The sequence below is a fragment of the Megalopta genalis genome, chromosome 3 (assembly GCF_051020955.1).
Source record: "Megalopta genalis isolate 19385.01 chromosome 3, iyMegGena1_principal, whole genome shotgun sequence".
Classification (NCBI taxonomy): domain Eukaryota; kingdom Metazoa; phylum Arthropoda; class Insecta; order Hymenoptera; family Halictidae; genus Megalopta; species Megalopta genalis.
The window spans coordinates 30,293,417-30,309,676 of record NC_135015.1 but is presented as its reverse complement, the minus strand read 5'-3'; the positions used below and the strand labels follow the sequence as shown (position 1 = coordinate 30,309,676).

Genomic DNA, 16,260 nt, shown 5'->3' with positions numbered 1-16,260 from the left:
CGCACAGGCGATTCCGCTGGCTCGAGAATTTTCGGACAACGACGCGAAACGCTGGTACCTACGCACGTGTATCGCGTATCGTCCATCGTAGCGTGTCGCGACGCCGATTAAACGATGGGTCTGCGCGCGCTCGTTGAGAACTTCCAGTCGGCAAATGCAACCCCGTGAATTTATGCCCGTATTCCACGCGCGTGGCTGCATCGTGCCCATAGAGAACGCCGCTTTTACGTTTCTCGCGTCGTTATGAATTTTAATGCCGCCGCGGCCGCGACTCGTTCCGCGTTTTTTCGCCCGTGCCGCGCGACGCGACGCTTTCGCCGCGTTTGCAGCGAAAGTGGCCGATAAAGTTTATTTCGCACTTCGAGGACCGCGTGACTCGCGAGACGCGAGAACAATTTTTGTCCTCGTCGATCGTCGGTCGATCTCCTGTGTCCGATCGAATCTTAATTAACCGCGTGCAACGCGCGATTCGTTTCGACTCGACTCGAAGTCGAAGGCCGTAGTCGTTCGTTTTTCCATATTTATTCGCAGACATTTTCTATTTCAACTTAAAACTTGCACCATTATTTTTAACCCTCCACGGGCCCATGTAACTTTCAAGTCGCAAGCTAATATATCCACATTTTACCAAATCGTTTTAGTTTCTTTCACAAGATGATGTATACGTGTTAATTATATAATGTCTTTGAAATAACCAATAACAATATCGATGACGGTTGGCAGCACCATCAATCTGAAATGTCAAAGTAAATATCTTGCAAGTTGTCTGCAGACAGAAACCAAAGGAACCATTTTGTGCAATTGAGATTATTTGTGCTTTTGTCGGTGTTTACTAAATAAAAAAAAAAGCGTATATCGATAACAATTTATTTATTCGCATTTCAATCATCATTTTGCTACTGTTTGTATATGATACAGTTTTGTAACTTTCAGGTTACATTGGGATATCGTGGTAGATTCGAGTGTATTTAGGATAATAGTTGTGTTTTCTTCTATTTTCAAATTTATATATCGAATACCCCCAAAATATGGATGCAAAATCATATAAAACTAAAAGAGGAACTAGAATTAGACGCATTAGCGGTAATAGATCCGAAGATTCTTTATCGGATTCTGAGTCCGATGAAGATCATCCGGTAGCATTTACCAGACGACGCGTAAATATTATCGACAGCGACGATGAATTTAGTACCGAATTATCGTCGGACAAGGAAAATTCGGGACCACAAAAAACTATTTGGCAACCAGTTCCAAATGCAACGTACATCGATGTTTAACGCCAAATTCAAACTGTTTCATGGAACTTCACGCTTAAGCATTTATGCACAGAAGTGGAAACATTGTAAGCCGTTGTTACTTCAAAGTTACAAATTCAATTAATTATAATGAAGTTATTCAAACTGTTGAATATTTTTTTAATTAGCATATATAGGTTTATATTGGAAATGGGTAGATAAATAAAAGTAAAACGCAGTGAATTAAACTTATCCCTTTTAGTTTATTAATTTGATGTACGAGGAAGGACCGTCTTTACTCTCCTGATTGCTCCAAGAGACTGAAGACTATTCGCAAAGACGAAACCAAAAACGTCACCTAAAGACAAAGAGCACTCTGTTCTATATACATATGAAATCATTGTTTATCTAATGGTACTCTGGCGAGACTCTCGGCGTCGATTCGTTTTTGTAACTTATATGCTAGAAGGAAAAACTTCTGAGTATTCAAAAGAGAGAAAATAATCCAATAGTTTATAATAATAGAGTTTCCGTTGCGTAAATTCTTTTATATTTAAGAAAAAAATTCGGCCCATAGAGGGTTAATTAACCGCGAGCAACGCGCGATTCGATTCGACTCGACTCGAAGTCGGCGGCCGTAGTCGTTCGTTTCTCCATATTTATTCGCAGACATTGTCTATTTCAACTTAAAGCTTGCACCATTATTTTTAAGTTTATACATTTACATTTACGCGGCTCCGCGTGTAACGTGGTTCAAAGTCGTTCCAAGGTCACGGCAACGAACCCCATGGAAATATTCCGACGTGAAATCTTTCGGAAGGGTGGTTCGCGTTGCGCAGGAACAATTTCGCGCTTCCGCAACCGAGAATCGTAACGGTTCGAAATACATCGTTTTCATATTAAGTCGTGTATCGCAATTTTAGCAACGGGCGAGAAACGATATCAACTTTCATCGGATATTATTTTTGGTGAGGCGTTTGTCGTGTCTCCAACGAAAACAACGTCTACGTTACACGCTTTCGATGTTACACGACTCGCGGACGCGAGTTTCTCCACAACGAGAAACTCGTTCGTATATATAATTCAGGATGACCGTTGTCGTCGAAGCTTTTTGATCGTTACGCTGCTCCGCGCGCTAACGACGCGACACGACGGAATAGAAAACACGGCTCGAATCGGATATCGTTTTCAATTCGATACCGATCGATTCGCGATTCGACGAGACTTCTTCCGGAAAGCTGTGCTCGGTCGCCGAGGAAAGGACTTCGTCGAGGAAATTTCCACCTCCCTTTGTCGACTGGAAAGAAAAAGTACGATGAAAGAAATCCGTCGTTCGTTCGATTTTCATATCGGATTCCTATTTTTACGAACGACGGGAAACGTTTAATCGCGTCTCACGGTGTTTTCCCGCTCCATCGTTATCGCCGCTCCGCGACGCGCCGAGCCGAGCCGCGTCGCAGGTTTTTCTTCCTCGACGACGCTCGTAATTACAAAAGTTACCGCGTCAAGCCGATTCGAAGGCGCGCCGCGTCGACGTTCGCGCGACTCTCTTCCTTTTCGTCGGGAAATGAAATGGATCGCGGTCGCGACTATTTAAAAATCTGCCTCGCATCGCGTAATCTACGCCGACGGAAACGCGACGAGCAACGTTGAATCTCTCGTCGCGCGAGGTCTCTCTCCCTCTTCGTCGTCGGCGTTTCAAGGCTTCCTCGTAACAACGCGCGCGTATCGTTTAGCCGGTAATCGGCTCCTAAAGGTCTCCGAGGAACGGCGAGCGCGTCGCGTCGTCGAAGCGCGGATTCTCCGTGCAAAAATAAACGCGTAGTTCGCAGCGGAATTTAGCTCGCGTCGGTTTTTGGAGGAATTTTTCGAGAAATTCTACGCTCTCGAAAGGTTGCGCTTCGAATGCGACCAAATCTTGGAATCGTTCGATCGCGTCGCATCGTACTTCGGAGCCTTTCGCACCGGTTTAAGTAGAATTGGCCGGTTATGGTCGGACGACGCGCGCGAGCCAAGCGATGCCGGATCTTGCCAATTCTCGACCAACTTTCAAAGACCGCGTTCAATCCGATCAAGGTTCGTTTATTTTTACAAACAGGTATATATATTCGTAGTACATTTATAATTAACTTTCGGTCTTTTCGAGGTATCCCATGAAATGATATTCTTTCGACGATCTCTCGGGCGAACGTTCGATTTCATTTCCGAAACGAGACGCGAACGACGGAAACGTCGTTATCGATCGACGTTAAATTCAAATAAAGGACACGTTCTCCCTCGAGAGGAAGTATTTTACGGAAACGGCTGTGTGTCGGATCTCTTCGTCGATCGCGTCGCGTACCAACGATTTGCACGCGTATCGATGTCCGGTGTACGCGTATCGGTCGTTTCGCACGGACTTCGTGTTGCGTCCAGAGACAAGGGCAATAAAAAGGTCCCACCATTGGGGAAACCCTCTCAGGCCCCAACAAGGGTCAAGGCAGACACCCCCCTCCAAGGGGTGATTCGTGCCTTGACCAATAATAAACAATCTACCCCCATCCACGGTGCTCTTCCACGACTTTCCAGCGTTGGAAGAGCATTCTTCCACCAGCGCTCGCAGAGAGTGCAACACAAAAAATAAAGTTCTCTAAGACTACTAGAGACCCTTCCACGTCATTAGTTTGCCGTAGGAAGCGCGAATCGAGCGTACAATAGTTCGGTCGCGCATGTACGTTAGGCGACTAACCGAACGTACGGACAAAACACTTCGAAACCGCGTTGCTCCCGCATAATTCGGGAAGAACGGAACATCGCGAACGCTCGCCCGGTCTTTTTCCGGTTTCCTTCGAGGAGATCGCTTCTTCGCATTCCGCCGAGCGTAACCGCGAAAGTTACGGCGTCGCGTCGCGGTCCTCGGCTCGGTCGGTCGTCGGACGTTGATCGCGTTTTTGACGGGATTGCGCGCACGGAGGCCGAACAACCACGGTAACCCAGGTATTTATAAACCGGGTAAACTACTGACCGAACGTTGCCTCCTGCATCAAGACCGACCAACTCGCGCCGCGAGAGCATGTACTTTGTAAACAAGATCTTCGCGTTGGAAACAACGCGGCTCGCCCGCGCAAAATACACGCCGACGAAGCTCGTTGCATAAAAATCGTTTTAACCCTAGAAAGATAACCATATGACAACGTACGTAAAAGATAACCATACGCTTCAGAGGCGCATGCTTTTCTAAGGCGTCAATTTTATACTAACAATGGATATTTATTTAAGTTAATCTAGTCATTTTAAAGGTTTGGCATTATTGTAAAAATAAAATGCATTTATATTATATTTTTTTTTATTTTAAGTAATTTTAAACTTAACCCTTTCGCTACTACGGGCCACTATAGTGGCCCTCCATAAGATGTCACTGAGGTACTACGGGCCACTATAGTGGCCTTTCATAAGATGCCACTGAGGTACTATGGGCCACTATAGTGGCCTTCCATAAGATGCATTATATTGCATAATGTTATTTCCTCTCATACTGTAAATTAAAGAGCGCATGCTAAGACGTTATAAATACCCTGGAATACCCTTTATTTATAAATACCCTTTGGAGAGAAATTTTTTCGTACGAAAACATTCAAGCAGCTTGGGTTCTTCGCCGCGGTACTCCCGCTGACGATCGGCGTCGCGTAGCGTGCAGTGATGTCGCGGCGCTCCGTTCAGCGGAAGTACCGCGGTGGAGAACCCGCCCGTAGCGAAAGGGTTAAATCACTAGACCTTTATGAAAAATTAACAAAAATCAACAGTCTTCGCAGACGCCTCTGCGACGTAGGTTATCTTTCTCGGGTTAAATCGGAGTCGAACGTCTTGACACGGCTTCGGTCTGTTTCGAATTCGCTGGAACCGAGAGCGGCAGATGCCGCATACGCTGCCCGATTTCATATTTATGTACAAACGAATACAGCGATTCGATCCGCGCGAATCCATTGTAACGTTGCGGCACGTTCGTCGAGCCAATTGGAAAGAGACGTTGGCGCGGTCGAGCCTACGGCTGCGACGGGAACCTTGCGAAATCTTGGTAAATCCGATTCGACGGCGAGCACCGAAATCCCAGTGTTTTTATTCCATCGAGCTTGTCTTTGTAAATTTCTCCAACGCTTACGGTATTATTCGGCACGGTTTCTCGAGCGAGCGACAAAGATGTGGCGCCCGCTTCGGGGCGATCCTGCTCGTTCTCCGAAGCGTATTTAACGTTGCGAAAATATTTACGCTATCGTCGAACGCGTATCCGTCTCGGCATCGAGTACAGGGCGCGCGGGGGTCGTTGAATATTTTCGCGCGGCCGCGCGACTCTTTCGGGTAGACGACAACTCCTCTCGCAGTTTCCGAAGAACGGACGCCGCCTCGGCACCTGGCGTCTCGAGGAACGCTTAACACTTTATCGTCCGGTCGTGGTTGAGGCTGCCACTCAGTAAGGACTGGCTTAGTCGCGCGCGCATTTGCTCCCAGTACCGGCTAAATTTTCGCTATTCATTGTGTTGTGCTTATTCCTTTAAAAATAATAATAAATAATAATATAATTATTATAATTATAATTCATAAGGATATGGAGAGGTCAGCATACAGGAGGTCAGCTACTAACAAAACAGTAAAGAAGCGAAAACCGTCGATAGCTAAAAGTCGATTAATAGGCTATCGGTCGATAAGCATTGGCAATCGAAAAGCCGATAAATAGGCTAGCGGTCGATAAAGTGTTAACACGTTGACTGCCACGCGTATTTACAACAAAATCTCCTACAGGCCACCCGTGCCGCTATAGGAAGCGTGCGCTGTTAATTCGTGTCTGTTTCTGTTCCTGCATGAACAGTTGGAATCTTTGCCGAGTACCGAATGGTATAACTTAAAATCTCTGTCCTTATTTTTTTTCAATAATGAAAAGAGATCGGATTGCCCGGAAGGAGAAGCATAAATAAAATTACATCGTCAGATTCTGATTTGGATACTGATAAATATAATCTTAGTGATAATGAATGTTATGAAGATACTATCAACGGGATTTTACGAGAATCGGTCATGGAAGAAGAAAGAAACGTTGATGATACCGAGGAAGCTACAGTTCAAATAAAAGCTCAAATAAAAGATACGAAATGGACCGATCAGAGGCACGAGCAAATCTGAAAAAACCAACAACTTTTTGTCCAAGCTGTCCTGATCGACCTCAACTTTGCAGAGAATGTTTTAATGTTATACACTGCGAATAATTTTTTTAATAAACCATTTTTATAAGAATTCAATAGTTTCATTACCTCTTGTAGAATATTTGTTCAAATATTTTCGGAAATCCTTTGTAAGTAGTCGAATCAGCGTCACCCGAATTACGGGTGACGTGGCCTGATGAGAACTTTTGCTGTCACCCGAATACGGGTGACGCGGCAGTCAACGTTTATAAACGCGTTCGACGCTGTTCCCGACATTTTATTCGTACTCGGTACGTTCCGAATTTTCATTATTGCGAGTGAAATCGTTGGATCTCGCGAGGCAACGAACGCGCCGTCGAAGCCGGCGAGCAAAGGCGCACGGGAATGCGTCGCGCCGCGCAACGCCGCTCGGCGTATACTTGTTTGTTCCGGCAAATATTATCGTTAGGGGGACTATTATTACATCTAGACAACAAGCGCGACACAGCATCGTCGGACTTGGAGCACCGCTCCGCTAATAACTCGCGCACCGTGAAAATAGAGGAGCGTCGGAGAGAAGTGGATACACGCGGCTCTCGCGGCGGCCGGCGCGCGGACGGCCGGCCGAATTGCCGGATCGCGCGGCCCGCTGCTTATTCCGAGAAGAGCTCGCTTTTACGAGTCGGTCACCGTACGACCCACACCTATCCGGCTACCTTTTCTTTCCGAGGGAAGCGAGACGCTGGGTGTCGCGGAGACGCGACCGACCCCCCCGAAAAATCGTACGTCGGCTTTCTCCAGTTACCTCCGCGTTTCGGAGACGAGCGAAGAATTCGCTCCGTTTACCAGCGATTCGTGATCGGTGGAGGAAGATTTTCGCTCGCTTCTCGATGAAACGTTTAGGAAGAATCGAAACTCCAGGGGGCCCATGAAACGAGCGTTCCCGACAGGTCGGATCGTCGCTCGCCAGCGTACATTTAACCCTTTCGCTACGGTGGGCCTCGCCGCGGAGTCCCTCGCGTAGAACGGAGCACCCTGCCGAAAGCAGGAACATTGAGCGCGCGCAGTCTTCAGCATTCGGGGCCAAGTCTTTTGCTTCAAAAACGACGTTCTGACACTGCTTTTAGAAGCAAAATGATTTCTATTCATAACAATTCGTTCATAATTTTCCATGAACGTATTTTTAATTCAACAATACAATTAATATTTTTACATTGCACAACAAAATAGTAACTATAATCATAACATATTATTGAGCAATAATTTTTTAATAATTATATTCCGTATGAAACTTCTCAAAACACGGATACACACATAATCCAATATTGCAGTTCTCGCATTGGTATCGCGTTTGACGGCTTTTGTCGTTCTTTGCGCATACCACACATTTTCTTAGTGGATTTTCTCTTCTCGTTTTGTTATTTACATAAATTGATGGAAAGTGCCTTGCAGTAAGACGCGTTGGATTAATATGACCAGATTTATTACAATTGATCGTAGTTTTTGGTGGATGATAGCGTCTGCGAACAGAGGAAAGCGAGGCGATAGCCCTTGTTTTAACTTTTGGCTCCATTGTTGTGACCGGTGACTATAGTCACCCGTCGTGTATAGGTGGCATCTTGTGGCAAGTGACTATAGTCACCCATCGTATGCGGGTGTCGTTTTGTGGCGGGTGACTATAGTCACCCGTAGTAGCGAAAGGGTTAACGAGGATGCTCGCCACTGCTTCCTTGCACGGTGGACCCCTTCTTCGACTACCGAGACCATGGCCAATGGCCGGGTCGATCGCCCAGCTACCCTTTGTACTTTCCTCGAGCCCGGTTGCACCGGCGTTATTCAAATTTATGGAAAGCAAATACGATTTGTTTTTGTTGCCTTCCGAGCTTGCGAGTCTCGCGACGTAAACGAGTCCCGTGACCGGAGACCAGAGACCGGAGACCCGAGTCCCGAGACCCGGACGGTTCCCTTCGAACTCGATCTCCGCGGTGATAAATCACGCGGAGGAGATGGCCTCCGTGTATAGCGTAAGCTAACTGTAACTGCGAGCGTAAGCGTAATAGCGATCGCATCGATTTACCTCTCGCACAGGAGATGGCATACATTTTCATAAATTACTCCAGCACCTCCGAACGGGCGATTCGATTAAAAAAGTATTCAACGGCCTTCGCGCGTAAGAATCGTTCGAACCGACGAACGGAGAGGAATACGCTCGCGGTTCGCGGAAGAATTCGCAGTTCCCGATTCGAACGTCGCAACTCCGTACGAAGCGATCGTTCTCGAAGGCGAACGATTCGCGATTCTTCGAATTATTTCCCGACGACGTTCCTTCGCGGGGACGAGAAACCGAGGGACAGTGTTTCCGCCGGTGTTCGACGGCGAGTTATTCGATTTTCGGGTTAGAATATTTAAAATGGCGCGAAACGGAGCGGCTTCTCGGGCTACTCGAGAATTCTGCTCCGTTTTTCCTTCGGACCCTTCTTCCCGCTCGAGGCTGTTTCGTTAATATTGCAAATGACCCATGGGAAAGGAGGGGAATTCGTCGTCGAACTTCGAGCCGAAGAAGAAAGGCGGAGAGAGGAGCACCGGCGTGCGACGCGAAAGCGCGACGGTGCTCTCCGCGTTTCGGCGCGTTTCGGCCGATTTTCGTTCAGTTTTCGTCGATCTCTCCCGTGCGTGAATATCGCGAACGGAGCTACGATAGCAACGATGTGCTCCCGTTTAAACGGTTCCGGCGCGATACCATTGGAAGGTAATCGTCTCACAAATTCGCTGTTCCACGCCGGTGTGGCGCGACGCGCGATTATTTTCTATGGCCGGGTATCGCCCGTATATTTGCTGTCCCGCTTTGTTTGCGTTTCGCGTTCGTGCCCCGACGTTTTACACAGCGTGCGTCGCGGTGTTGGTAACGTTGCGTTTCGGATCGCGATACGTTCGATACCAACCCGCGTTGTTGTTTCTCTTTTCGTCCGCACCTCCGGGACGCGTATCGCGTTCAAACATCGGAGGCGGGCAGAGACGGACAGAAGGGTAGAAGGGTAGGAGGGTAGAAGGGCGGAAGAGAGCGGCGCGGCCATTTAAACATTAAAGGGAAGCCAGCGGCCGCAACCGCGAACGCGCGACCACGGCCGATTCCGCGAGAGCCTGCAGAATTTCATTTATTATAACGCGCCGCGTTTTACCGTACGCCGTTATCTTATTCCTTCTTATTCCGTTGCCGCGGCACCGCGTCTCGTAATCCCTGATCCCTCGGCGAACGAGCCGTCGACGATATCCCGTTTCATTTTTTTTTACTGGAACGGACGCGCACAGTCGATCTATCGCGCGTGGCTTTCGGTTGCTGTCGCGGATCGTCGAGCTTCGATCGAATTCTCGGTGCTTCGGAATGTCGCGAGTTTCGGTGAATCATCCGTGTTCCATAGCTTGGCGCGACGCGACGCGACGCGGTTTGGCGGGCGAAGAAAAATTAGGACAAAGGGTCGAAGAGCGTCCAAATATAAATCCGTAATTAATGGACCGCGCAGCGTGACAGCGTTCTCGGTTGTCACGGAATTTCTCGATGAAATTAAGCGGCCAACAGCGCATCCAGCGTCTCGCGTTTACCGAGAAAACAGCGTTCCGTGCGCGACGTAGGGGATATCGTCTTCTCGTTTATAGTTACGTACGTATTCGTAACTATGTCGCGCTTATTAATAGCCGCGTACATTGTAGTCGACTCTCGGATCTTCGATTATCCGCTTGCGTCGCGCATCGGTTGCGCGAAACAGGAACTGCGCGGAGTACAGAGATACGCGCGTTTCTCGACGACCGCGATAACAGGTTACGTCCGCCGAATCCGGCGAACCGCTAAAAACGTGGCTCGTGCCGGCGGAGTCGGCCGATGGTTCGAAATTATTTGATTTCGATTTGGGATGGAACGAATGTCCGAGAGAGGATCGTAGAGTGGGACGAAGAGCGCTTGCTCGACGCGAACGTACGCGACGAACGGGGCGAGAGCGAACCGTTTCGTCTCGTCCCGATCGATCGTAGTCACCGTTAACCGTCCGGATAGAGACGCCGCGCGTTCATAGATTACAAAATCTATAAACGAATACGTTTCCGAGAGAATTTCGGCTCCGTCGGTCGGAGAGGCTCGCTGGAACGCGAATAATCGTCGCATTCGGACGCAGCGAGCGATTCCTTCGCGCTTCGCAGCCGATTCTAGGATCGCTGCCAGCTAGCCGGACGCGTATCTCGGATCCTGGTTAGCGGCGTTCCTCGCCGTCCGTTACCACCTTCTCGTTCTATCCCCGCCGTTCTATCCGCCGGCTTTCGTTAGCGTCGCTCGCGAAAACTGCATCCCTGCTTCTGCATCGAGTCGCAATTACCGTTTCGCAGTCGTCGTCGTCGGCGTCGGCGTCGGCGTCGCCGGCGAGGGACTGCTACCCCTCGGACCTTTCATCCGCTCCGCTCTCGCTTTGTCTTTAAAGAAACCGCTCCCCTCGGCCACCCCTCGGTCGCCCCTCGGCCACCTTTCTCCGGCTGCACCCCCAGCTGTCGCGTTATCTCGGAAGCGGCAGTCGACGGTGTGCGTCGAAACTTTTGTTCCAGTTTGCATGCTCGTAGCTACGCCACGTATTTACCGGAAAAGAAGAAGACGGGCGAGGTGAATGGCTGCGAGAGAGAAGGGGGGCGAAAGGGGAAAGGGCCGCGTGTTTGTCCGAGAAGAGGCGTCGTTAGTGCCGGGAGCGCGATTCCGCTATCTCCGTCCGTCCGTTCGTCCTTCCTTCCTTCCTTCCTTTCGTCCGTTTGTTCGTTTGTCCCTCGAAGGAAGGACGCGAGAGCGCGGAAAGAAAAGCGTCGACGCGCGTACGGTGTACAGGCTGCTCCGGAGCCGCGAATCTCGACCGATTGATAAAGCTTCGAAAGGGAGAACGAGCGAGTCGCGACGAACGGTTTCGCTGGACCGTCGACGAGATGTTTCTCCGTGTACGCGTTTTTCTCGCAGCCCCTCCCCGTCGATCCGGGTTAAGTTTAGCTTACGCTTAGGCCGCTCTCGGCTCGGCTCGGCCCGACCCGACTCGGCGCGGCCGCGTCTCGATTACAGTCTGGCTCGCGTTCGGTTCGCGGGCCAAGATCCGCGAGCCGGATCGCGCCATCGATTTCCGCCTCTTCGCGTTTAGGCGAATCTTCCGTTTTCCGACGAACGGTACCGAGCGTTTCTTTCGTATTTTCAAGAACGAAGAGGCGAGCGTAACCGCGATCGACGTCGATCCATCCAGGATCGGCGCGCGTTCCCTTCCGATTTAATCGCACGTTGCGCCATGCTCGGCCATCGCGAATCCGCATCGAGAAGCAAATTGCACGCAGCTCGCGCGACGCAGCATAGCATAACTTGGCTTGTCTCGGCTTTAGACTTTGGACTTTAAACTTTAGACTTTAGACCATTGTATCGGGTTCGATTTGCGCGAGTGCCAAGTTCGTTCGCATCCGAGGACCGAAACTCTCGAAATTACGTAGCATCGGCGATCGGTAAACTCTGCGAGAATCTTCGTTAGAATAGAAAATTCAACGGATCGATTTACCGCGGATCGAGTTAACGATTAATAGTTTTTCGACCAACCGAAGGTTCCGTCGTACATCGAACGAGGAAACCGCTTCGAATCGTTTGAGCAGTTTTATGCACCGAGGATGATCGTGACGCGAAGAATAGACGATTTTGGATCGTCGATCGTCGTTCGAACGTGGATCGTTGGGCGTATCGAGATCGAGACGCGCGATTCCACCGATTTCGTTCGCGGATTCGCCAAATTGGTTGGTAGCCTTCGTATATCGGTGCACGCGTATAACCGAATTAGTCACCGGCGGCGACGCGGCGCGACGCGGCGCCCGATTTCTCGTCCAACAGCGAATTACTGCCAGAGATTGCGCAGGGCATAGGCATAGATCGTTCGAAACGAAGCAACCTTGTCACCGTGCGAACTCATTTTCCGCCGCGTTAAAACGCTTTCGACGAAATTTCGTAGACGATATCGTCGCGGCGATCTCGGAATAGTCGCCGAAGAATTCGTTTGTCTCGGGATCGAATAAACCGTGATCCCGGTCGGTCGCGAAGAAGGCCGCGAGACGAGACCGACGCTGCCGCGGATCGATCGATCGATCGATCGGGATCGATGCGGGAGCGCGGACGACTTCGGCCGACTGCCGCCGCGGTCGAGGCGTTCGCTATCGACAAATCCGTGAGAGACGCGGAGAAACCATGGAGGAATTCGCCGGTGGAATTCCGATCCGGCGAGTTTCCGCGGATAGAATAGAAATCGTATCGACATCGGGATCGCCGCCGCGTTCTCGTTCCGTTCCATATCGCTTGCTCCGCTCGATGGAACAAGCCTTTTTCCGAAAATCGCTCCGTCTCCGGCATCCGAGAAATCAATTCCAGCAGTTTCTCTGTTTCGCGTCGCGTCCTCCTCGCGAAAGAATGCGGACGCGAGCGCGCGTCCCGTTCGGTCTTTATTCCCTTTTTGGAAAATTACTCTGCTGGAAATGTTGAACCGAGACGAGAGCGTCGCGGCTCGACTCGACGCGTTCCTTTTCAAAGAATCGCTCGAGGCTCGAGCGTCGCGGAAACCGCGCGAACCCTGTCGTTCGCGATCTTCCTTGTGCAGTCGCGAATCCTTCCGGTCGCGCGTTGAGGTCGAGGTCGAGATCGAAGTCGATGTCGATATCGAGGTCGATAGCGGGGAGGCCAAGGAGTCGATACCCTCCGCGGAGGCCAAAATTTCATACCATTCTCGGCCGGAGATGATCCGGTATCTCGTTAAATATGGACGATAACGGCCGCTCGCCGCACGCTCTATCGACGAGACCGACTTCGCGATTTCGCTCTGTCGCGACAGAGACACACCGCTGTTCCACCGAAAATTCATAATTCACCGTTCGAACGCAAGAGTTTCTCCTCGATTGTCCGCGGAATTAGGATCGCGCGAAATTGCTTGGCGAAATCGTTCGCAGCAGCGACGGCGATTTTAACCCTTTCGCTACTACGGGCCACTATAGTGGCCCTCCATAAGATGTCACTGAGGTACTACGGGCCACTATAGTGGCCTTTCGTATGATGCCACTGAGGTACTACGGGCCACTATAGTGGCCTTTCATAAGATGCCACTGAGGTACTATGGGCCACTATAGTGGCCTTCCATAAGATGCATTATATTGCATAATGTTATTTCCTCTCATACTGTAAATTAAAGAGCGCATGCTAAGACGTTATAAATACCCTGGAATACCCTTATTTATAAATACCCTTTGGAGAGAAATTTTTTCGTACGAAAACATTCAAGCAGCTTGGGTTCTCCGCCGCGGTACTCCCGCTGACGATCGGCGTCGCGTAGCGTGCAGTGATGTCGCGGCGCTCCGTTCAGCGGAAGTACCACGGTGGAGAACCCGCCCGTAGCGAAAGGGTTAATATTCGTCTTCGACGTCCCGCGTCGAATCGTGTACAGCGCGAGAACGACGCCGAAACGTTTGCTTCGAAGATACCGGGTCCGTGAAATATTTACGCGTACCGTTCGACGCGCCTTCGGACAGCGTTCGACGAAGATGGAAAATTGCAAATCGGATTTGTCAACGAAACGAACTCGCGTTCGTTCGACCGATCGAACGACGATGCGAGTACGCGTTGCTCGCTGCTCGCCGCGCGTCGCGGTGTAGCCGATCGATCGAGGATATCGTCGCGGCTGCAGTTTCTATAATTACACCGCGCGAGAACGATTCGTACTCGACGATGGATCGGGATCGGGACGATGCGTGTTTCTCGGATCGACGAGGTAATTAGGCTCGCGGCCAAGACCACTTCCGAAATTGTGCGCCGAATGCAAACAATACGATTCGGCGCACGATTCGGCACACGGTTCGGCGCACGGTTCGGCTCGCCTTCGAAATTCTGCTAAATTACCGGAATCGATCGAATTTACCGATCGGAACGCTTCCGACCCGGCGACGGTTCGTCGATCGGTCGCGGGAGACATCGATTTCGAAGGAACTGGAAACTGGAACGTCCTGGTATCGGGTCGCCGGAAAATCAGTGTCCATCGTCGATATCGCGCTCGAGGTTATATTTAACCCTCGTTGTTGCGAACATTTCGAACGACGGTTCGGCTATTTTCTCTCCTCGGAACCTCGAAAACGATCGATTTCCTTTTCATCGTTCGGTATTCGGTTTCGTTCAGTTACGGTTATTTTGTCTCATTGCTGGCATCGCCGCGCGGCTCGGCCGTCTCGTCGTAATTTTGTAAGCGCCGCGCCGGCAAAGGCGAAGCTCGAACTCGAATAAAAACGATGCGAGCGGGAGACGGAAACGATTCGTTCCTCCTCGTTCGCCAGATTCGGGTTCGGGTTTGGATTCGGATTCCCGTTCCCGTTCCCGGCCGAAAGTTGGTCGAGCACCGGCGCGCGACGAGAGTTATGACTTACGTGGAACCTTTTGTCTTTCGACAATGGGCCGACTTGGGTCTATTGCGCGACGACGGCGCGGCGGCCTTGTCATCGTCCCTAGACCCTTCCGACTCCGACTCCGACTCCGACTTTCCTAGTTCGAACCCCGGCAGGCGACTGCCTCCGCGCCGGTGTTCCTGACAGATAAGAGTTTTACAAGCAAGATCCGCCGGCATTCGTGCCTCGCGCCGTTTTATAGACTGGAAATTGCTTTCGCTCGGCCGATCGTCGGATTTCCGATCGGTGCCACTCCTTCTCGTCCTTGTCTCGTCCCTTACGATGCGATTTATGGCCGTCGACGACACGGTACCGCGGAGACAAGATTCCATCCTTGGCGCATCAGTTTTCACGCTTGAAATTCTATCGTTCGTTTCGTTCGTTGCGTACCCCTTGAGCAGGGTCTTTCGCATCTTGGACAACGGCTTTATATTCTACGATCGTCGGTACTCGGTCTCGCAAGTGTGATACATGCGAGAGTACGGTTCCGGATCTGCCGCTAATTTATTCGGATCCGCTCGGCCGCGATCGTTTTCCAAAAAATCGTTCGAAACTCGTGTAATTACCGGACCGTCCAAAATATTTCGATAAGTTCGGTAACGCGGAAATGAAGTCGCGATAACCTTAAATTCTTCCAACATCGATCGTTTGTTTCTACGAACGCGTAAAATCGGTGCGCGCGTTCGAGTTTCGCCGACAAAGTCGCCGCAAAGTCTTCTCGAAGCGCGAGACGAGACGTTTAGGACGCGAGATTCTACGAGGAGCGAGGGAAATTGTCGTTGCATATCGGATGCGCGTCGCGGCGGGCAACGGGGCGCGCGTAACCCAGTTTTAAGTGTGCATGTTTTCGCGCGTGCCCGCGATACAGGAAGAAAACGGGGTCGAGGGTGATTTCGAGCGTATAGGTGGTTTCGTTAAATGAATATTAATGCCCGGCGCGAGACCCCGTCGCGCGCCCTTTCACCTTCCGTCGGGTTTTATTCGCGCCGCGCCGTGCCCCGGCAACGGCGAACGGGAACGGGAACCCGACATCTTTTGTTTGCGGCGCGGCGCGGCGGTGGAAGCGACCACGGACATGCAAATCGAAGGGAAGGATTCGCGTGTTTGGCAAATACCAGGATGATTGCGTGTATCGGCGGTCGATGAATTATGCATCTCGGGGACGCGCGGATTTACCCGCGCGCGCTCTCGTTAGCAGCCGTTCGATTCGATCGGTAAGTCCGTTCGGTTCTCGACGCGTCGTCCCGTCGTTCTTACCGAACGTATTTTCGACGCAGCTTTTTCACGCGAACCGCCCGAAATTCGAGAGAGAAGGTACGAGAGCGCGCGATCGTTCGGGCAAGCGCCGCTTCCGCGACTCGTTTTCGCGACATTTTCACGGACGGCGAGTCGGGCCGCGCGACGAG

The 16,260-nt window shown here is 50.6% G+C and overlaps 1 protein-coding gene across 2 annotated transcripts in view; it reads left to right on the top strand.

Moving 5' to 3' along the window:
• Positions 1-16,260, top strand: part of mub (poly(rC)-binding protein mub) — a 146,827-nt gene that overhangs the window by 33,806 nt on the left and 96,761 nt on the right. The window lies entirely within an intron of this gene.